The sequence below is a fragment of the Thermobia domestica genome, chromosome 7 (assembly GCF_964235325.1).
Source record: "Thermobia domestica chromosome 7, izTheDome1.hap1.1, whole genome shotgun sequence".
In the NCBI taxonomy this organism is placed as follows: domain Eukaryota; kingdom Metazoa; phylum Arthropoda; class Insecta; order Zygentoma; family Lepismatidae; genus Thermobia; species Thermobia domestica.
Window position 1 is genome coordinate 148,978,207 of NC_137460.1, and position 22,890 is coordinate 149,001,096.

The 22,890-nt window shown below is 37.1% G+C and overlaps 1 protein-coding gene across 5 annotated transcripts in view; it reads left to right on the plus strand.

Annotated features, from left to right (window-relative positions):
* LOC145690481 (beta-1,3-galactosyltransferase 5-like) overlaps window positions 1-22,890 on the plus strand; it is a 283,017-nt gene that overhangs the window by 104,084 nt on the left and 156,043 nt on the right. For 3 of the 5 annotated variants that reach the window (XR_014132238.1, XM_081765399.1, XM_081765400.1), the window contains exon 2: window positions 20,240-20,319. The exons of the other annotated variants lie outside the window; for them this stretch is intronic. The gene's annotated coding sequence lies outside the window, so the exon portion shown is untranslated. The remainder of the gene's footprint in view (window positions 1-20,239; window positions 20,320-22,890) is intronic. 5 annotated transcript variants of the gene reach the window in all.

Sequence of the window (22,890 nt, forward strand, 5' to 3'; positions counted from 1 at the left end):
TTGTTCACCTCAACCATAGGTTGGTGGGCAACATGGAAATTTTAGTTTTTCTCTCCGTTGGGAGAGCTGTTTTTTTTTATTTTGATAAGGTCTTTTCTTCGTAACTGCATCTGGATATTTTATCCTTGGTCTTCCTCTTCCTGGTTTTTCCTTCTGCCTTGCCTCCTATGAGCACGGTGATCCAATCGGAGTGCCGAATAAGATGGCCGAGTATGCTTTCTTTTTTTTCTATTATCTTCATGATCTGTCGCCCATCATTAGCTTCCTTTAGTACGTCTTCATTCCTTTTCCTTTCAGTCCATGATATGCGCAACATTCTGCCCTAATACCACAATTCAAATGATTCCAGCTTGGATATTTCATCTTTTATCAATGTCCACGTCTCTGATCCGTAAAGCGCCACGCTCCATACTAATCTTAATGAATACTTTACGAACGTCAACGACACATTTCTTTATGTTAGCAGTCCTGTTTTCCTACTGAATGCTTCTTTAGCCTGCGCTATTCTTTGAACTTTCGTCTTTTTCACTTCTTCCGTCCGAGAATATTAGACTTCCTAAATAGGGGAACGTCTTAATGTCTTCGATTTTCTCTCCATCTAGCCATACCTTTGCTCCTTCCTGTCTTGCTCTTGTGCACTTTATCACTTTGCTTTTCTTATTTATCTTCATTTTGTATGTTTTTACCAGTTGGTCGTTCAAGTTTGAAAGTGCTTCCTGCAAGTCCTTTTCGTTCTCCGCTATCAATACTATGTGATCAGCAATCCCTTATTGTGCTGGCCATTTACTTTTACGCTTTTCTCGTTTTTATAAAATAATTCTGTCATAGCCTCTTCTATATATCTACACGTTGAACAGGAGATGTGAAAGTCTACATCCTTCCTTTACTCCTTTACTTATTCTTGCTTTCTTCTGATCTCTTCCTATAACAGCTGTGTGGTTCCTGTAAAGTTGGTATATTATTCTTCTGTCTCTGTAATCCACTTTCAGATTCTTCAACGCTCTAAACATAATATTCCAATCTACGTTGTCAAACGATTTTTCTATATCTACAAATGCTATCACAATTGATTTGTTTATTTTGATGTGCTGTTCCACGATCAACCGTAGACTCATTATTGCTTCCCTTGTTCCTCCTTTTCTCCTGATAGTATAGGGGCCACCCAGAGATCCTGTTGGATCGAAAAGGTCGAGGTCAAAGATCGCCGAAAAATTTCCTTATATCATAAATCTTTAAATATACTGTATTTAAAATCGTAGAGTTTTTTTTAAAATAGCCTGATACAAAAGTTGTTCAGAATAAATTTTCAGCAAATTCACTATTTTTACCTTTTTGTCCAGTGGCTTAGCGTAATCAAACATTTAGGGGGCACTATTTCCTAAACTATCTTACAAATATCTGGACCATACAAATATCCATATGATAAAGAGGTAAGTAGATATTTCAGGGGAGAAGGTTAAATGCATGTACATTCATGTCCAAAATGATTGTCGCATATCTATAATTGTCTTCTTGTAAGAATATAATTTGATAATGATTCTGCAGAATACTTTTAATACTGATACTATGTGTATAATGGGGAAATGTATATTTGTGGTAAATTTCATAGGAAAAGAACTATAAATACGAAAATTAGAATGAGTAAAACAAAATGTTGCTAAATGGACAAGACAGTTTTATTTTCGTTTTATTGTTCTTATTTACTGCTCTTTTGACATGAAATTTTCCACATACATGTCTTTGCCGATTATACACATACTAACATTATAAGAGCTACGGGCAAATTCGTTACCAAATTATATTTTTACAACAAAATATTTATAGACATGCGACAATAATTTTGGACATGAGTGTACTTCCCTGTTCCACCACCACGACGACCTTGCCTAAAACCTACCTTCATCCAAACATGCACGCGAAGTTAAATGCTGAGGTATAACGTAAATGTGTACGCTACATTTTATTTCATTTACTTTTACGGTATTTAGTTAAATGTACGTCATTGTAATTTCTCAGGGGTTTTATTTCATTAAGTAGTAGTCGTCTTACTGTATTTAGCAAGGCCAGTATTAACATTTTCTTGGGCTTGGCTTCGTTTCACACTTGTAAAGTTCTCATCAACTGCATTGGTGGCTGAGTGAAAGTGATAACGGAGGCAGAAATATTTGGAACAAAAGTGATTGAGAGCGTGCTTAGTGATAGTCACTACTCTCGTGGAGTTCGAGGTCTATTTCTATTCGCAGAAGCAATTAAAATTTTACAGTGGAAACAATTCTTAAATGAAATCCCAGGAAATATATGAATGTCATTCAGTCAGTGAAATGTCTTTAAGATGCATGTGAAGTTGAAGACCGAGATGTGACAATACGTTCGCATATTAAAGTTTGCAATGTTATGCAACCCATGATTGATGATTTCAATTCCTTTATGGAAGACGGATGCAATAAATCAAAAATGTTCCGTTATTGGAATACATTCATCAGTGTTGTGTTTTCAGTCTTAAGTGATATGATTCAACTGACAAAGAGGGCAATTGGAAGCTTCATCTGTCTATTCTCCGACGGACCTTTCCACTGTTGTTTGCACTCGGAAAAATTAATTATTCTAGATGGGACTCAGTTCATTTGGAAGACTGCTTGAAGCTTCAAGAAACACACACAAATATCTATGAGACGCAGGGGCGCCTGAAGAAAATTTTCTATGGAGAGGCCCATCTCCATAGTTGCTATATTACGTCTGGTATTTAATATACGTGGTTTGCTATACTACGTATACATTTTCGTGAGCCAGAGGGAGCCCGGGCCCCACCCTGCCCTTTCCTTCGGGCGCCCATAATGAGAGGTCACTTTGTTGTACAACAAACAGATCGAAACTTTAGTGGAGTTGAAATGAACCAGGTACTGCAGAAACTAAACACCAAACCTGCAAAAGGTGCAAGAGGAATCATTGGGATCACAAGACGGAAGAAAGCTCATTCCCAACGCGATCTAATTCAACATGAAAAGACCAGCATCAAAGACTTCCATCGTAAGATGTGCAGGTTCCAGGAAAATCACCAGTACACACTTCACCACGAATTCTCAGTAAGTGTCACGCAATCAGATGCCGATTTTGTGGGGTGGGTGGGTGAATTTTATCTCTGAAAGACAGACCACGTTTGATTTAAATGATTGTTGTTTGCACAATCTAGCAACTGGGAAACATTATACGAAAACCGACGAGAACTTCAACCTAACGTACATGAGTATTGGCGATAGAGAATACCTTAACTTTAGCGACGACAGATTTATTAAAAAAAGACAGTAAGTTATTCAATTTTCTGGCGCGAATAAAAAAACGAAGACTCAACAAGGAAACAAACAAAAAAAAAAGAAAGACATTATAAGGAAAACATATGAAAGTATGAGGATTATTGACATAGCTACAGAGAGAGAATACCCACTCGATCGCTTATTGTGCTACGAAATAACTTCAACTTCGTTCTTCCTAACAAAAGATTATTTCCTGCCCCAATCAAACAAATCTGAAATGATATCTACTTCAACTCTCTCTGCGTCTTTTTTAACAACTTCAGCTGTATTTGATTTCATGCTTCATGCCCGCGTTGTTGTTGCGTCGGCTAGAAAGTCGTTGCTTTGAAGATTTTGCACATCATATCTTGCGTAGAATTATATCGATAGCACAAGGATCAAGCAATCGTTGTGTATAAAAAGGATAGTGTAAAATTGCACGAACGCCTCAGAAGATATGAAAGTCAACCCATTGAAATTACCATTAATGGCGCAAAAACCCCAATGCCAAAAGATATGCATGCATGCTGGGCATCTTCCCAAAGTAAGTACAGACTGCATATGTTTTTCGCTGACTGGTGAGATAGTTATGAATTGCGAGGGATGGATGGGTATGTAGGTGGGTTAAAAGTTTGTGGGGAAAGAAGCATTCGCATATTAAAGGAGGAGATAAGCGATGTTCCTGATTTGCAATGCGAGCTAGAAGAAGCTGATGAGAGGATGTTTTTTATATTAAGCATGCAGTCTCCAACTCGAGCATTAAGCGCCTAATTCTAGCATCCTCTGATACTGATGCCTTCATTTGTGCCTTGTATTATTACCAGAAAGACTTCAAAACTCACGGATTATTAGAATTATGGATATTATGTGGGTCTGGGATCACTTCACGGTATGTCCCCGTCCGTATTCTTGCTGAATGTTTGGGAGTCCCGTGATTGATGTCTTACCGATAGTGAATGCTCTAACTGGATGTGACACTACAAGTAGAGTTAGCACTAAGCATTCTGCTGTTACCACTGCAAAGAACATGGCGCAGTATCGGACTGAATTCGGCAAAGAATAATTGTCAGAAACTATGGTAATGTCTGCAGAACCCTTTCTAGTGTAAATGATAAGTAAATTCTCATCGATGGATAAATATAGAATTCATCAGTATAATTGCATGAAGCGTCTAGATTTCTCCAAATTACCACCAACCTCATCTTCGATACATCTTCGCATCAGAAGAGCTTACTTTCAGTGGTATCACATACTTGATGAAGCCCCAGAACTCGACCCTCTCATTAGGGCTACACAGACAATGATGGCGAATGGATCCCAGAACCATTCCTGGAACATTTGGAACTATTCCTATCGACTTCCCATTCCCCTGCACTTTCAAAAAATGCACAAGAAACACATCTTGTATAGGGATGCGCAATAGACGAGTCGAGACAAAGAAAAATGCAAATAAGGTCTTAGTATGTTCAGCATAATCAGTATTTGAAGTGATGGGAGAGAAAACAATTCATACAATTAAAAGAAATAATAAACCAATATCAGTATATATAACCTCAAACTTATCATGGTAACAAGCGAGAATGTAATTTAAGTATTTTTGCAGAATAAAATTATTTTCTTGTAAGTACACAGAATTTATATTCAGAACTCAGATAACGAAGATATAAAACATGTAGGTTCTATACAAAATGAAGTAGGTAATACTCTCTTTACTAAATAAAGTGCGACTCCTACTACTAAATGAAATAAAACCTCTGAGAAATTACAATGACTTACATTTAACTAAATACCGTAAAATAAATAAGATAAAATGTGGCGTACACATTTATGTTATATCAGCATTTAACTTCGCATGCATTTTTGCGATGAAGGTAGGTTTTAGGCAAGGGCGTCGTGGGGATGGAAAAGGGAGCTACATGCTCCCAACTTTCTCCCCTGAAATATCTACTTACCTCTTTATCATATGGATATTTATATGGTCCAGATATTTGTAAGATAGTTCAGGAAATAATACCCCTAAATGTTTGATCACGCTAAGTCACTGGACAAAAAGGTAAAAATAGTGAATTTGCTGAAAATTTAATTCTGAACAACTTTTGTATGAGGCTATTTAAAATAAAAAAACAATCGTTTTAAATATATTTAAAAATTTATGATACAGTGAAACCTCTCAATAGCGGACACCAATGGGACATGAAGTTTTGTCCGTTACTGAGAGGTGTCCGTTATAGAGAGGTTACAGAAATTTAATTTTACATAAGGGTAATTGTATGCAGTAATATACAGTGAATACATTATGTATGGGCGTAAATACGTAAAATTCAATATGAAAATAGTCTTATTTAGTACACATTTAAATTACTGGGAGGGATGAAGGAAAAATTTGTTTCTATTAAATCATAGCCTAATATTGCCGGCAATGTTTAACGAAAAAGGCATGCTTTTCCCTCTACAACGATAATAAAACTCATTAGCAAGTGTCCTCTAAAAATCCTCAGTACGATTGCAGAAGAAATATGTGTGAATGTGTGTTTGTGTACCTGCGCTGGCTCTTCCTTGACAGAATGGATGAAAAGGCAAGCTATTGGGGGTGCATATATTTATTGACCCAGGCCCAATCACAAAGAATATCCTTTTAGAGAAAATGAAAAAGGAAGCCGGGAAAACTCTAACCCAGACTTGTTTCAGTATCATAAGTAAAAGAAAAATGTTTCTTTTCCAAAAAAGTAAGAGAGGTAACATTTCTCGTTGAAAATGTTATTGTAAAACAATGTTTGTTTTGTTATCTATGAAATTGTCGGTAAAGATGCAAGGTCCAGACGAAAAGGATTAAATTTGTTAGTGAAGGGAAGATCTTTCGCACAGAATTCCTGACCTTACGACTAACCCTGCATGAGTGTTATTGCTTATTGAAAATTTTCTAGGATTTCCGCCAGAAAGCAGTTTATTGCGGAAAAAATTTCAAGTTCAGCTGTTCTGTTTGATGGTTCACCAGGTTTGGACTCATGAGAGATACACTTATGGGGAAAAGACTTTTCTGTATACTGTAATATATCGTAGAACCGAGAACAATTCCTGTCCGTTAAGAAGAGGTTATTTAAACGTTTGGGGGGAAGGACTGTCCGCGTCCGTATCTGAGTGTGTCCGTAAAAGGGAGGGTTTTGTTCCGTAAGAGAACATATATTTTTGCCGGAACAAAAATCTGTCCGTATTATAGAGGTGTCCGTTATTGAGAGGTGTCCGTTAAGGGAGGTTTCACTGTATAAGGTAATTTTTCGGCGACCTTTTGACCTTGGCGGCCATATTGCCAAAAAAAACTAACGGTTTTCAGAACATGTGACCGAAGCCAAAAATCATCCACTAGTACAATTAGGCGAAGTCCAGTAATAATTTGCTCTCGACCTTTTCGATCCAACAAGACCTATGGGTGGCCCCCGCACTATGAATCCAAACGGGTCCTCCGATAGCCGTTATTCGATTTTCCCTTCTATTCGGTGTGCGATAATTTTGCACAGGATTTTTGATACATAGAAAAGCAAGCAACGTGACAATGCATACATATAAATAAATAATCTGAAGATAAGACCTATATCAATCGATAATCTCGTTGAGCTAAACAAAATAATATGGGTGAATATAAATCCTGCTTACATTTGAGAAATCTGCATTTATGGATCTGCAGTCTTTATTGATATCATCAGTAATAGCAGTGAAAGGATTACTGGTATATTTAGAAGAATCACGATCATCTTCCATAGTTATTATAAAATTTTTAATTTGAATTTTAAATTTAAATTACACCCAACTACATTGTTGGAAATGTAATATTGTTTGAAAAATAACGACCATTAATTCAAAATAGCAAATTGAAAATAGCAAATTTTCAGTCAATCATCTGAACCACTGAAGCGATTCGAAAACGGATTTCACCAAAAGTCATCTCAAAACTTCAACCACACATCACTTCGTAACAAAGAGCACAAAACCTCTCACTTTACCTACTCTAAACGGAGAGAATTGCGCAGAACACAAAAGACACGTCTGCTTCCAATCACAATAATTATATATATATATATATATATATATATATATATATATATATATATATATATATATATATATATATATAAATTGTGTGTGGACGAGGGTATTCTGACTCGAACTGGTAACACTGCTATGATTAGAGTGTCGTGTGGGCATGAGACAAATGACGAACGTAGTGTGTTCCGTGGATGTGTACAAGTCAGTTCAACGCTTCTGTGGTCCCATGTTAAGGTGTGTGTGGCGAGTAGACATTGTTAAAGTGATTGTTGTATGAAATATCACCCTAACGCAATGTTTACGCGTGTGTTTATCAAATTCCAGGTGGCACGAGTCCAAAAGGCAAGGACGATTCCCAGAGGATTAGTAGAGACCTGTGAAGCTGCTCTACCGTATCGGACAGTGGCAAGATGGGTTGCAGCATTTCAGGCGGGACGACAGTCAACAGACAAAATGCAGGGTGGAGGGCATATGCGAACGACTACGGACACTGCTTGACGGTGATCGGCGCTAGACTTGTAGTGAATTGGCGCAGGAGCTGAACATTTCTTTCAGATCAGTATTCCGCATGCTAATACAAGATCTTGGTATGCGAAAAATGTAGCCAGATGGGTACCCCATGCTCTGACCGAGGTTCAAAAGTGGCATAGTTGGGAACGTACGCGCCTACACCTTCAACGTTACAATGAGGAAGGTGATGACTTCTTGCACCACGTTATTGCAAGCGACGAAACGTGGGGAAGATCATCCTACGAGCCTGAACTGAAACGTCAGTCAAGTGAATGGCGTCGCCCAGAATCTCCACGACCGAAAAGCTTAGGCAAGAGCCGGCAAACATAAATGTGATGATGATAATGTCATACGACCACGAAGGCATTATTCTGTCACATCAAGTTCCACCGGGCGTTACCGTCAATACTGCATACTATGCTTCATACCTCAGTCACCAATTGCGACCAGCATTGCAGCGCAAACGTCCACACCTGAAATCTGACCAATTCCTCTACTCGCCAATGCCAGATGCCATACAGCAAAAAAGTACAGACTCTGTTACGACGATTGGGTTGGGAGGTACTGGATCATTCGACATATTCCCCGGATATAACCCCTGCGATTTTGATCTTTTCCCAAGAATGAAAGAACCTCTCAGGGGTAAACGTTTCAGAGACATTCCCGAGAGCATTGTTCGTGCCTTAGGGTGCACTGTCAACACCCCCTCACAAAGTGGGGCTTTGACAAGTATTCAACGGTTAGACATCTGACGAAGGGTTCAACAGGCTGGCGAAAACTACATCGAAGGACTGTGACAGTGTTTGCATACGTCCCCGGCAATGCCGGCCCCGGCACCGACAATGGTGGAACCGGAACCGGGGCTACTTTACACACGCGGCCGGCAAAGCCGTTGCAGGCTCCGGCAATGTCAGTGCTAGCGCTGCTTTGCACACATATCCCGGTATTGCCGATGCCGAGAAGTAGTTTGAGTTTGAACGTGAAGGAGAGAACATGAGTCCAGCAATAAACAAACGATATCTCACTCAATCCACAATCGTTCTATGGAACAAATGCCAGACTAAACAGAGTACATGAACATTTTTATTATGGTCTACAGGGTAAAGCAGCATGCAACCACAAGACTGGAAATTTTCTTGTTCTGTTTGTGCTTTTTCAGTTCTTTCTGCAGTTGTGTTTTAGTTTTTATTTACAACCTTTGTTATGCTTGGGAATGCATACTATTATACTTCGATGATGATGATGGAGATTTAAACCCTTGTTTTCTTATTATGAAGGTTATTCATACCTTACATACTGGGTTGCATAATTAACAGGATAACACGGCAATTATCCCAGATCCACAATTTCTTCATATCTCCATTTTGTTCATTTCCGTCATGTTGATTTTTTTTGTTATGACCATATATGCTAAGACATATTCGCTATCAAAACGAATACAACGACCCATTTGTTTAAATCGTTTAAGTAAGTAAAGGCTGTAGAAGATAACGAATTAATATGCATACATCTGTGAAACTCACTTTTCGCGTTGCCGTAGTTGGGTAATTCAAACAAGATCCGAACTTCCCATGCTGAGAATTTATGTAAATAGCAAGCCGCTATATTTGTGGTACCTCACAGCCATTTTGATTATTTCATTCTTCATTATATATTGAAGTGATTTGAAAAAAAAAAAGAAAATAACAGAAAAACTGAAGTACACAAAAAATCCAAATACAGGAAAAGAAACAAGAATACACAACGCCTTGCCACTCAATTACTGTAGCTAGATTGAAGAAAACTATCAGCAAGCCGGATCCGCCATTACCGGCTGCGTGTGCATCCACGCATAAGAAAGCATTGTCGGCGACTAGGCCGATTGCATTTGCCGGTCCCGGGAGTTTCACCGGCTTTTCTGTCGAATCGGAAAGTGTGTACAAGCTACCATTCGACTACATTGCCGCAGATTCCATCGCCGGCATTGTCGGAACCGGAACCGGCATCGCCTGGGACGTGTGCAAACGCTGTAAGCATATTGAGGTGAGTGATTCACTACATTCCATTTCACAATTATGTTACCACTTCGAGTTAAATGTCCCTCGTGTATGTATATATATATATAATATATGAAATACCACTCCTATGAGGAAAAGTGGTCCCTTTCACCTTTCGTTCAACTTCTATACCAGATCTTTGGACTCTTGGGCATAAAACTCGAAATTTTTTACAAATTGGCTCATTGATTGACTAAATATTTTGCTTAACCATTTCCATGGATTGGAGTGAATTCATTGTTTCCGGATAAGAGAAAACTATTTGATTTGGTCTTGACGTTGTGAAAAGTTGTTTTAAAAAGCGATTTAATGATTACTTGCAAGCGTAATTTCAGCGAAATTTAAGTTACATCAAGTATATTGAAACGAGTATTGTGTTTATATAATATGTTTAAAGTGCTATTTTCCGTCTGAAATGAAATGCACAATTGTCGAAAAATCTGATACCTGTGTAAATGAATATTTTTTTCTTTTATCTTGGTCATATTTTTTTTTTGGAAACTAGTTTATTTTCATGGTAGATTGATCGTAATTTTATTTGAATTTAAACGTTACTTGGATGCAGGCCTACAGTTAGTCCAATTTCTACAGGGAGCAGAAATGAATATTGACGGGGTCATCAAGGAGCACCACATAAGTGTTTAAAGGGCACTGTCCACTCTATTCCCTCCCTTGCTACAGGCCTCCTTCTATTAATGTTTTTCCTTATTATTATTATTATTATTATTATTATTATTGTAAAGAAAGAAATCTTAACGTAGGAATGTTACTTTAGAACTGCCTTGTTCAATTCTTTCTTACATGTGTAAAATAAACTCGATGCTGCACGTAAAAATAGCTATAAAATTGTTCTGTTACTAGACTTGTTTCTTCTTTCTAAGACAAGCAGTCTGTTTCTCGAGGCAAGTTCATTATGTTGCTGTTAAGTGGAAAGATAAACGTAATTTCAAAAGGTGCTTACAGAAGATTTTTTCTCCTTATTTCTTTCCTTATGTGACTGAATTGTTCACGTTATAAATAAGTTAACTTAAACACACACACACACACTGTGATTCGAAAACATTTGTTTGATTTTCTGATTTGGAAGTAGAGAGGAACGAGGAAAATGCACTTACCAAGATTAATTTAGGGCAAGTCAACTGTGACTCATCTCCTCAGTCATTTTCTTAATGTTTTAAAGGAAAGTGAAGACAGACTTGTCATGAAATTAAAGTGAAGCTTTAAAATTAATGTTAACACGCTCTTAATATGCATTTTATATTAATGCATTTTTTCTTTTCGTATAAAGGAAGGGGAAGCAGCTACTACCTATTTCATTAAATGCACTTGCACACACACACACACACACACACACACACACACACACACACACTTGCTCACGGAGCTCACGTGGTTCGGATTCCACGTTAATCAGTAGGTCCACGTCTCATATAGCCTCGCTGCTGAACGGGACGTTAAACTCAAAATCAACTCAACTCAACACACACTTGCTGAAAATTTTGTAAGTGAAATGAATCTACTATGTCGTTCCTGCCCGTAGTTTGGTATTTTGTATGAATTAAAATGAAAATGGCACTTTCTGCTAACAAAACCCACGAGCATGATATCCATTTTTTTAAACTTTTTTTTTAATAATTGAATATGGGGCACGGTAGCTCAGTGATAGAGCGCTTATCTCTGGTACTGGGGTCCCTGGTTCGATTCCTGGCTAAGTAAGTTTGTGATGAAGAACATTGTGTTTGTGGGTTTTCTCGGGATACTCCCGTTTCCTTCCACTTTCTCATTCCGCCAATTCTTCCATTATTCATTTGCCTTAATTATTCTCTCTCTCTCAGCCTAAAAAGGGTATAATCGTGGGGCGTTAAACTGAAATATTTATCTTTTAATATTTGTATATTATACATAGATCGTACATAATTATTTGTAATGCTTTTGTTGACCTAAAAGAAAATGCTTTTGTTTCATCGATCAGTTCTCTTATTAGTTCAGGACTATGTCTACCTTGTTGATCTCTCTGATCTCATCTTCCCTTAGTAGATTAGGATTGGTCAATCGTGCTGAACTTTCTACTTTAGTTTTCCTTTATTTTAAACAGTTTCAAATTAAAGAAGGGGAGCAAATAATAAACACATCATCAAAAATTCTTGTTCGAAAGGAAAAGAAGTCTACGCAGAGAAACATTTAATTCTGTCGCTTCGTGCTAAATTCTTCGACTTGCCAATAATTTCAACTATTTATGTGTTTGGCGAGATTGCAGATGGGGCCAGATTTGCCATCATTGGCCTATACCGAAGTAATTAAGATTGATACATACACAGTAATATTTCTGTTACAAATTTTCATTATTGAATAAAACTATATTCATTAAATAAAACTAAATAATTAGAGGAGCGACTGCTATATAGCTTACCTTGTTATGTTAGTGAAGTATAATATTAATCAGTCTAGTTCCAATATCTATTAAACTTCAACAATTTGTCCATTCCTTATTATAGTTGGTTAATTCGATGGCAGCAGTCAAATCATAGAATACTGTAAAACATGGTTTGAATATTTGTTACAATATTGGTTTGGTTATATAGTGATATATCCTTGTGTTTTAATATTTGATACCTTATTGTTGAGAAGGGCTACGTTAGTAGTTAGACCTTGACTTCGAGAAGAATTCTTCCCCAAAGATTTCTATATCTTCCCTCACATACAATAGTTCTTATTGGAAGGTTTTAGGGCTTACCAGAATGCGCGAAAGTTTAGTGTCAAGAGGCTGTAAAGGGTTGTCCTAATGACAAACTTTATTCACCCACAGTTACATGTTACGCCATAATTATATGTGCGTTACCGGATTTCCTAATTTTTTGTGGGCAAACTATGTGATTTAAAGAACGAAAGAAAGAAAAGTGAAATAGCGTTACCACTAATTATTTGAAAATGCTGGAATCTTTGATTCTCGCAAAAATACTACATGTCTGAGAACTACGACGTTCCTATTTCCTCAAGTATTTTAAGCTTGTCCTTCCGAGGAAATTAGTTGAAATAATCATCGCATGGTCAACTTGAGTTGTGTTGTAAAAGTATGATAAACTACTAGTAGATACTGCCGTCGAATAGCAAGAATGTACATCATCGTATGCATTTCTCCTAATAATGTGATGTATAGAAAATTGTGTGTTAAAAATCATGAATACCGTCAATAGGTAACCACTCGAAAAAAAAAAAAGAGATGAAATCTTTTAAGTTTTACATCCCATGATTATGCCGGCTAGGCTAAAGGAGACGGTAATGATGAGAAATGAATGGAATAGTGAAAGTAAGAGGAAACGGGAGAACCCCGAGAAAACCTACGCACGTGGTGTTTGTCACCACAAAGTTCACTTGGCGCGAGCTGGGATCGAACCAGGGACTCCATGCACTAGAGGTGAACGTTCTCTTCCATTGAGCCACTGCGGCTCTAGTAAAACCTCGACTCAGCGGTTAATTCAAACGAGCAAGAAAGAAAGAAAGAAGAAAGAAATTACGAATGAACGAGTATGTATTTGGGAATTACTTTAGTTTAACTTAGTCAGTGTCTTATTTTGTGGGCTACCGGACCTATCGGCGGTAGCCCTGGAATATTATAAAATAAAGTTATTATAATATAAACTAATTTACTTTGTATATTAATAATTTTATACTTCAGTATCTTCTTTCCATCATAAAATTTTCTGAGAACTGTATGTATTTAGAAACATCCACCATTTTATTTGCCCGCAGTCGACATCGCAACACAGCAGAAACCTCTCTGCAGCAAGAATCGTTTAGCTATGAGCGCATTCCCCTTCGCTCCACCTACGCCCGCAGAATACAAACGGCCTGCCAGGTAGGACCAGTTGCCTCTAGAGAAATCGGTTTCTTGGACGTATGCGTAAAGGAAGGTTATGCGAATATTGAAGTGCATTTTGGGGGGTCTGGAACCTAGTTCTTTAGTGGTTTGCGTCAACGCAACTCAAATTTTGTGTTTTATAGTATTTTGCGAGAATTGGCATAACTGTATAATTACTTGTTTCATTATTTGCGTTATGTTGCGAAGGCTCTTACAGACTGAGCCTCCTTCATTGGCTAATTCAACATTCTTTATTGCTCGCACAACTTCTATTTTACTCTGGTGAGTAGGGTTACAACCTATCCCAAGCATAGGCTTAACTAGGGGGGAAACTAGGCTCCCTAGCAATTACGCATTATTCCAAAGAGGGAGAGCTATTATTATTATTATTATTATTATTATTATTATTATTATTATTATTATTAATGTACAGGTGTTACAAAAGGTTAGTGTAGCCGTAGCCAGCAAACCAGTATACGCTACTGAACTTAGTAGAGGTTATTTTAATAAATTTTTACTGCTGGTACGATTTTTGATACCTTAATTTCTAGCAGCATACCATGCCGGTCCAGTTCAACCACTGGAGCAGTTCCCGCTGGTCTAGCGGCTAGTGGGGGTGCGACTTTGGTGCAGTAGATCCCGGGTTTGATCCACGGTAGGAGAGCATTGCATTGAAATTAGTACGGATTACAGTAGTTCGAATTCTACCTTAGGTCCACGTGCTTCGGTGATGGAAAGGAACACTAAGCTTCACTAGTCGACCATTAGGTAGGACAAGAAAATCTCAATAAGTTAGAATGGAAGAGATACAGTATGCTGAGATTAAGTAAGGACTGAAAGTAGTGAAAGTAAGAACAGAAAGGATGTTCTGTTTGAGGATAGGGGTGAAAACAATTTAAGTGTATGCTGATACAAGAACAAAAGAGCAATAATGGCAAGGACAAAAGATATTTGTTAACGTTGATGGAATGGACAATGGAGAAGGTGAAGGTTAACAATGTGAGTGTAACGTGTAACTGCGGGTAGTTTTAAGCTACTTAACGCTATTTTCAAACGAAAGAAAGAAAGAAAGTGAATTTTCTCATACTGACGTCAAACGACCATTAAAAAGAGAATGTTACTTTTCCACATGGAGTACATATTTAGAAAATAATCAGTTTTCCGTTTGCAAATTTCAGTACTGCATTTTACTCCCTCCCCTCCCCCTATGAAATATAAATTTTTCTTGCATTAAAGAAAAATGTTAATCTTGTGCATACAATGTTATTATTTTAAAACAACTAATATGAGCAATGTTGAATGGTGTTTTGCGTGAAAGATAAATCTTCCGGGGGTTCTAGGAGCCAGACGTTAGTTCGAGACAGGATAGTTCGGCGCCGCCAGCAGTCCAAACAAAACAACTTCATCTGCGAGGGATCGATCGGGAGGACCAAAGCTTTAAGAGCACTCTGTAGCCACCCACACACAGAATTCAGCCAACCAAACGATCTATCACCATGTGCTCTGCTTGGCTCTCGATTTAGGAACCGCGATTTTAGCACCACTCGCGTCGCACGAGAGAAGTTTTTGATGGAGCAATGATTGAGATCGTAATGGATGAACGAAACGAAAGCATTTTGGCAAGACCTTTTTTTTCACGAATCGGTTCGTTACTTGAAGCATCAGGCACGGACATTGATAAACTGAGTTTCCGCTTAAATTCCGATCTATTTCGTTTCTTTGTTTCTTCTTTTTCTTAAATCTTATTTCCTGACGTAACGGAAAAGTTTTCAATTTTACTTTGTTGTGCGGTAAGTTTTCCTTTTTGATAACATGTGTTAATTATTTCCTGTTTTCAATGATATATTTGTTAATGATGAAATAATATATATTTTTTTGCTTTTTGTTTGTATTAAGATTAATTATCTTGTTCATTATTTAATGGTGTTTACTATAGTCCATCCGTGTTTTTTCACTTTTTGTTTTACAATGTTTGTATTCAATTATTATTATTTTGTACAGATACGTAAACTGATGGCAGTATATTATTTTCATATATTTTTAACTGTAGCCTATCGTTTTAGTGTAAAATTATTATATCTCGTTTGATTTATCTGTGCGTGCGGCAAAGTTGCGAATAATTCTCTTGCTTACAAGTGACACAATCGCATGGCAGGGTTGCCAGAAGTGCTGGTTTTAATTGAGATTTTTCATTATGTAGTTTTCAAGAAGATCAAAATGACATCTTGAACCAAATCAAATTTAATTGTATCAGTCGTGTACATACTTTAGGTTCTTTTACGCTGAATACGTAAAACTATTTAACATGGAATGAAACACTAAAGCATGTAGATGGTTACAGACTTTACTCTCCCATATGAAAATAGAAAAAGAATATCAAATAATATTAAAAAAAAGATACCAAATATGTCTAAAACAGTGGCGAAGAGAAAAATTATGGGGCTAATAAGGTGCCATGTCAAGAAGTGCAGACAATTATATATTAACATATAAACCAATTCACTAATTAAACATGGCGCGGTGGCTCAGTGGTAGAGCGTTCACCTCTGGTGCTTGGGGTCCCGGGTTCGATCCCAGCCCCCGCCAAGTGAACTTTGTGGTGGACAAACACCGTGCTCGTGGGTTTTCTCGGGGTACTCCCGTTTCCTCCCACTTTCTTCATTCCACCATTTCACTCATCTCTCATTATCACCGTCTCCTTTAGCCTAACCGGCATAACCGTGGGACGTAAAACTCAAAGATTTCATTTCATTGTTTTCACTAATTAAACGTCACCAGCTGAAATATCCACCACATGGCTGGACAGACTTCCATGTACTGTAGCGGTACTGCGTTAAGTATTTTATTTCGGTACGTAGAAGTGAGAGGAGACAGATAACAAACAAGTGTCATTCTTTTTAGTTCTCTTTATAGTTAAATGGGTTAGAAATAATGATGAAATGAGTTAACTGATATAACTCAAGTTACTGCCGCTACAGTCTATAAAAAGCTATGGAGATGCAAAGTCAGTGCATCGGCTCTCAGGTGTCCTTATTTCTGACTTTCTGGACCTGAATTCTCTACTTCTTAAAATTCATTGTTCTCCAATTGTCTCATGATGTGAAAAAAAAAAAATTGTTTTATGACCCACGATTATGCTTTGGACGACACAAGAAAGGTAATGATAAAAGTTCAAAATAATGGATGCTTTTAAAGAGGAACATCATCTTTACATAATATTATAAACAAACAAAAATTAAGTTGGAGTTGATTATATTTTTTTAGACTTTCTTCACAAGTCGGGAATATCGATTGATTTGACACAATTCTTTCACTCCCTAGGGGGGCGCGGTGGCTCAGTGGTAGAGCGTTCACCTCTGGTGCTTGGGGTCCCGGGTTCGATCCCAGCCTCCGCCAAGTGAACTTTGTGGTGGACAAACACCGTGCTCGTGGGTTTTCTCGGGGTTCTCCCGTTTCCTCCCACTTTCTTCATTCCACCATTTCACTCATCTCTCATCATCACCGTCTCCTTTAGCCTAACCGGCATAACCGTGGGACGTAAAACTTAAAGATTTCATTTCATTTTCTTTCACTCCCTATTCTGAGCCAGAATTTTCATTTCCGTATACTTTATCTTTCCTTAGTCCGTATATTTCAATCACGGCCGCCTTCTAGATATTTTCTTCTACCATTCCCTCCATAGCTGATAGTGTAATTTTCCCATGTCTCATATGTCCTATCTTTCTCTCTTCTTTTTGGAATATTCTTCATTATACTCATCTTTCCTCCTAGTGTTTCCGATACTATTTTAATTTCCCATCTACCCATCTGTTTCTTCACATTTTTCTATAAAAGAACATTTCGAAGATTTCAATTCTTCTTTTTCCCTCTTCTAGAGTCCATGCCTCATATCCATACAACGGCACACTGCATACAAATTTTTTATCCACTTTTTCTTGAGTTCTATGTTGATATTTCCAGTTAGGAGCTTTTGCTTTTCTTCGCCTAAGTTATTCTGGATTTTACATCTTGTTTGCTGCTATCATTGGTTGTTACTTTACTCCTTAAGTAAACTAATTCCTGCATCTCTTCCACCGGGTGATTTCTTTAGATCTTCCGTTTTCTTCTTGCGTTTCTTGCGCATCTCGTAATCTTTGTTCTTGTTGATCTTTATGTTGAACTTGCTGCTATAGACTTGTTGCATTCCGTTTAGATCTGCGTCTAAATTTTATCTCAGTTTGCCAACAGCGCAGTATTGTCGGCAAATCTAGACCCTAAGCGTGTGTATTTTCTGTTAATATCCTTCATTTCTTGAATTACTTCTGTAATGTAGAGAAAAACAAAATTGGTGAAATTGAGCATCCTTGCTTGATCCCCTACTGAACTGTTACCTCTCTCTCTCTCCAATCTCAGTGATTGCTTTTTCTTTTCTAATACGAGGTTACTTCGTTCCTTATACCTTATTCCTTCAGAATTCTGAGCGCGGAAGTCCCGAGTTAGGTTCCCAGCGGGGGCTCATATAGTTCAGATACCACGTTAAACTACAGGTCCTCGTCTCCTATAACCTTAGTGCTGAACGGGACACTAAACCTTGAACTCAAACTCCTGCAGAATCTTAAACATTTTCATCAGAAGCTTTTTCCACGTTAACAAATGATACGTAAGTTGCTTTTCCCACTCGAATTGTTTCTTCTATCTTGGCTTTCAATCTTTTAGAGATTATTTTTGTAAAGATTTTTGGAGCATGAATAAGATATTTTCGCATACCTACTGTTTTTAATATTACCATTATCTTCGGTGAGTCTGGGTTCTCTTTCCGTTATAAATTTTGTTGGCAAACTTGTCCTGAACTTCCTGTCTTGCACGTTGTATGATTTCTTCTAATATCTCTTCACCTAGGCTTCTCCATGTTTTAGATCTTGTAATCATTTTTCGTACTCTGATTTGCGTATGAAGTTTCTTCTTGCCTCTTCTACTTACTCTGCTTTTCAATCCCTTTAATTGCTTGTGGCTTCCATATTCTTTTTATATATTCCTTCTATGTTTTCACTTTTTCAGCTTGTCATGGGTCTTCCTTCTTTACCTTTTTGTACATTGTTCCTTGAACTTTGTGGTTTGAAATTTACATTCTTATGAGCCACATCGACTCTTCCTGTGTTCTTATCTTTTTCTATTTCTTCACGTTGCCTCAGTCAGTCCTCGTTAGCAAGTCCGAATTTTCGAATAATTTTATTTCGTACTCTTTTACACTGCTCCTCAACTTTGTTGTTAATATTCTTCAATTTCCTTTTCCCATCTATTAATTCTAAAATTCTTGATTTGGTTTCTGAACCTATTCTTCATAAGTATGTAATCTATCTGGTATCTACTGTATATTGATCTCCTGGTATTATCCAAGTATAAATTCTGTGTTTGTTTCTTGAACGAAGTATTTGCTACTGTTACTAGATTATGCTCCAATCTCCTGCCAGAATCAGATTTTCTTAATCTTTTACGTCTTCCATGACGTTTTCAGTTGCTTCAAACAAACGCTTTCTTTCATCGCTGTGCGCTGTTTTTGGTATACACAGTATACCTGGATGATAGCTGTATTGTTGATTTGGTAGCTAGTTTTATTGCTATGACTAGTGTAGTGTGTTGCAACTTTTTATTTGTCTTGTCCAAGGGGCTACATCTGAATGCCCCTTCTCAAATTTAGAGAGAAATCGGCGCCCTTGGTCTTGTCTTCTAATTGCATTATTAAATCCACCTTCATTGATTCAGTTTTTCGTTCCGAGTTAATATTCACCTTAGCAGAAATCTGGGTCTTTCTTTCTTCGATGATCCCCACTAAGTTGTTCTCTTGCTGCAAATTTTCTAACTTACCTGCTATATTTGGACTTCTAACGGTCCATCTTCCAATATATATTGCCTTTCCATAACTAAGCAACATTTTGCTTCCCTCCACTCCACACCACTTCCTCAAAATTCACAGAACTACTAGCTGCTCTTTCAGTATGGGATTCTGAGTCTTTTAGACCGGGCTTCTCACTGTGATAATCGCTTCACAAGCCAGAGGATCGTTGCCTAAGACTCATTTGTGTATTTTCGTCCTGCTAGTGCCATAATGAAAAGCTTGATTTTCTTTTTTAAGTACAAGTTTCATATCAATATGCGCGTGCAGCGGTAATTTCAGGTTTTCTTAAAAAAAACTCGGAAACAACTTATGAGGATTTACTCACTGACTAATGTAATTTCTCTCATCTCAGTGTTATGTATTGATTGATATATCTCATTTTTACTTTTTTTTTTCTCGTTAAACGCTAACAATGTAGAATTGAGATTCAGGGAGTAAGTGTCATACTGAAAGCATAACTGTGTAACTTTTGGTGTTATTGCTCGAGCTGTTGCTAATCGAGCTGACGAGTATTCAGTTCCTTCCGGTATAGCTATAACTTTTTAAACTTGTTTTTGTATGTTATATATTTTGTATATTTTGTATATACACACACTACTATAACATTCATTTTTTTTCTACTTAACAGGTACGAGTCTTCGTAGATCAGCGTACAGACTTAAGTATATCAAGAAAAGTGACCGAATACTTAGATTTTGAGTGTTACAGGTATTTATTTTACTTAATTCTTATATTACCGAACTCTGTGATAAAGTCTACTTACCTTGTAGATGTCGAAACTATACTGATGGGGTTGAGAAAACAAACATTTATCAGTAAACCCTATCGACATCGAATATTGAAATCGTAATCGCTTCAAGAGTTTTCTAGACTGTAGAGCTTAATATTCGTAATATTCTCAGATGTAGCATGAGTAAGATTCCCATATTTCTAGGCTAAGAAATCGGGACATTTTATGAGAATTTATAGTATATTCATAGTATGCGTTTACTTCTTGTTAAAATACCAGAATTAATTGAATAATAGATCAACATCCAAAGACGTGAGAGAGAGTATATTATTTTCTATTAACTAACTACCGATCACTAATGAAAGCTCATGTTTTTAAATATTGCACGAATGATATTAGCTTACGTTCTGGAAGGGAACCAGAATATTTGGAAGTTCAGCCCCAACAATCAGGGCTGAACTTGGATTGAAACAGCATCAGAAGTGTCACTGTTTTTCTCATCGACCCCGAAAACTATGGATTCAACACTAATATTGTTTATTTTGGATCATTTTTAAATTTCTCTCCCCCTCCCCTTGTTGCATCATCAAAGTGAATAGCCTAAAGTAATCCATGCCCCTAAACTCATGTATGTTGAAAATTTGATTGAGGTTGGTCAAGAGTGATGAATTCACAAAGGCAGTCATTTTATTTTATTTTATATATATACAGTATATCTCCCCCCTTCTCCTAGGTTGGCTCGTCAAAATAAAACGATAAAAACATCCAAGGCCCAACCCTCATATATGTTGAAAATTTGATCGAGATCGTTTTTGTGTTTCAAAAATTATTGGGTTTTATTAGTTTTTATTTATACATCTCCCTCTCCTCCCCCTCCCCTAGGATTTACCGTTAAAGTGAAATTACGAAAATGTTTCCAGATCCGAACCTCATGTATCTCTAAAATTTTGATTGAGATCGGTCGTATGGTTTAAGACTTATTAAGTTACAAAAATAGTCACTTTCAGTCTTTTATAATTTTATTTTTATATATCTCCCCCGTCTTCTCCCCTACGTTGCTCCATTAAACTTAAATCATAAAAACGATCCCAGGCCTGAACTTCATCTATGTTGAAAACTTGATCAAGATTGGTAGAGTGGTTCAGAAGCTATTAAGTTTTATTTGTTTTTCTATATTCCCTCCTCCTCCCCTCCCCTCAGTTCTACCATCAGAATGAATAGTCTAAAACCAGCCCAGTCTCAAACCTCATCCATGTTACAAATTTGATCAAGATCGGTCGGGCGGTTCAGGAGATTTAGTCACAAACATAGTGATTTTCAATTATATATATATATATATATATATATATATATATATATATATATATATATATATATATATATATATATATATATATATATATATAATATACGTAGATTAACATTAATGTTTTTGGGGAAAACAAAAAATTAACACCTTTTTGTAGAACAATTAATAGTCCACTAAGTATTACATAATCATAGTGCGGAGTAACTAATACACTATGAGAGGAGAAAATGACAGGCTTTTCCTAATTTGAATTGTAAAGAAATTGTTATGACTGCGTGACAAGCGGATTGAGGAGTAGCACCGTAATTAAAATTCGTAGAATTCTAGGCTGTGCATGCCTTCGCATATTGATAATACTACACAGCCTTAGTGCGTTTGCACACGGCAACGATAATATCGGTGGAAGCCCCGATAATATCGGTGTCGGTGTCGGCGTACTTTGCACACGTCGCCGACAATATCGGTGGAAGCCCCGACAATATCGGTGTCGGCGATAGTTTGCACACGTGGCCGATAATGTCGGCGCTGAGACTAGTATTGGACAGGACGTGAAAGAGAGAAGATGAGTCCAGCTATCAACAAGAGATATCTTCTTGCCTTGTTGTACTTACGACGTAGAAACAGGAAATGTAGATCGCGAAAGCTTTGGGTTCATCCATTATTGACTGTGCGTTATGTAGAAGGTGCTTTTTATACACTATATGAGAAATTCCGCGAAGACGATGCAAAATTTTTTAATTACCATCGCATGTCCACACAAACTTTTGATTTTTTAATAGAAAGAATTGGAAACCATATTCAGCGCCAGCATACAGAAATGAGACCCTGTATTCCACCCATAGAAATGTTGGCAGTTGCAATAAGGTGTCTATTATTATTATTATTATTATTATTATTATTATTATTATTATTATTATTATTGTTATTATTATTATTATTATTATTATTATTATTATTGAAAAGATTTTAAAATATTCAAGAGTGGGTATACGTTATGGTAATAATTTCTAGAATATCACTTTCAATGGAAAAGAATGTTTTTTCCCGTCGACGGGCTTTAACTCTGACGAACAATTATACAAACAAGCGTTTTATCCAGTCAGGGATTCCGCCAGACCCCCCGATAGGGGGTGTCACTCCTAAACTTCGAGTAACACCCTCCAAACTTCTGCCTTGATCCGAGCCTGAATAGGCGATTTTTCACAATTATTTCATGTTTTGTGCGAAGAAGTCCTATTTG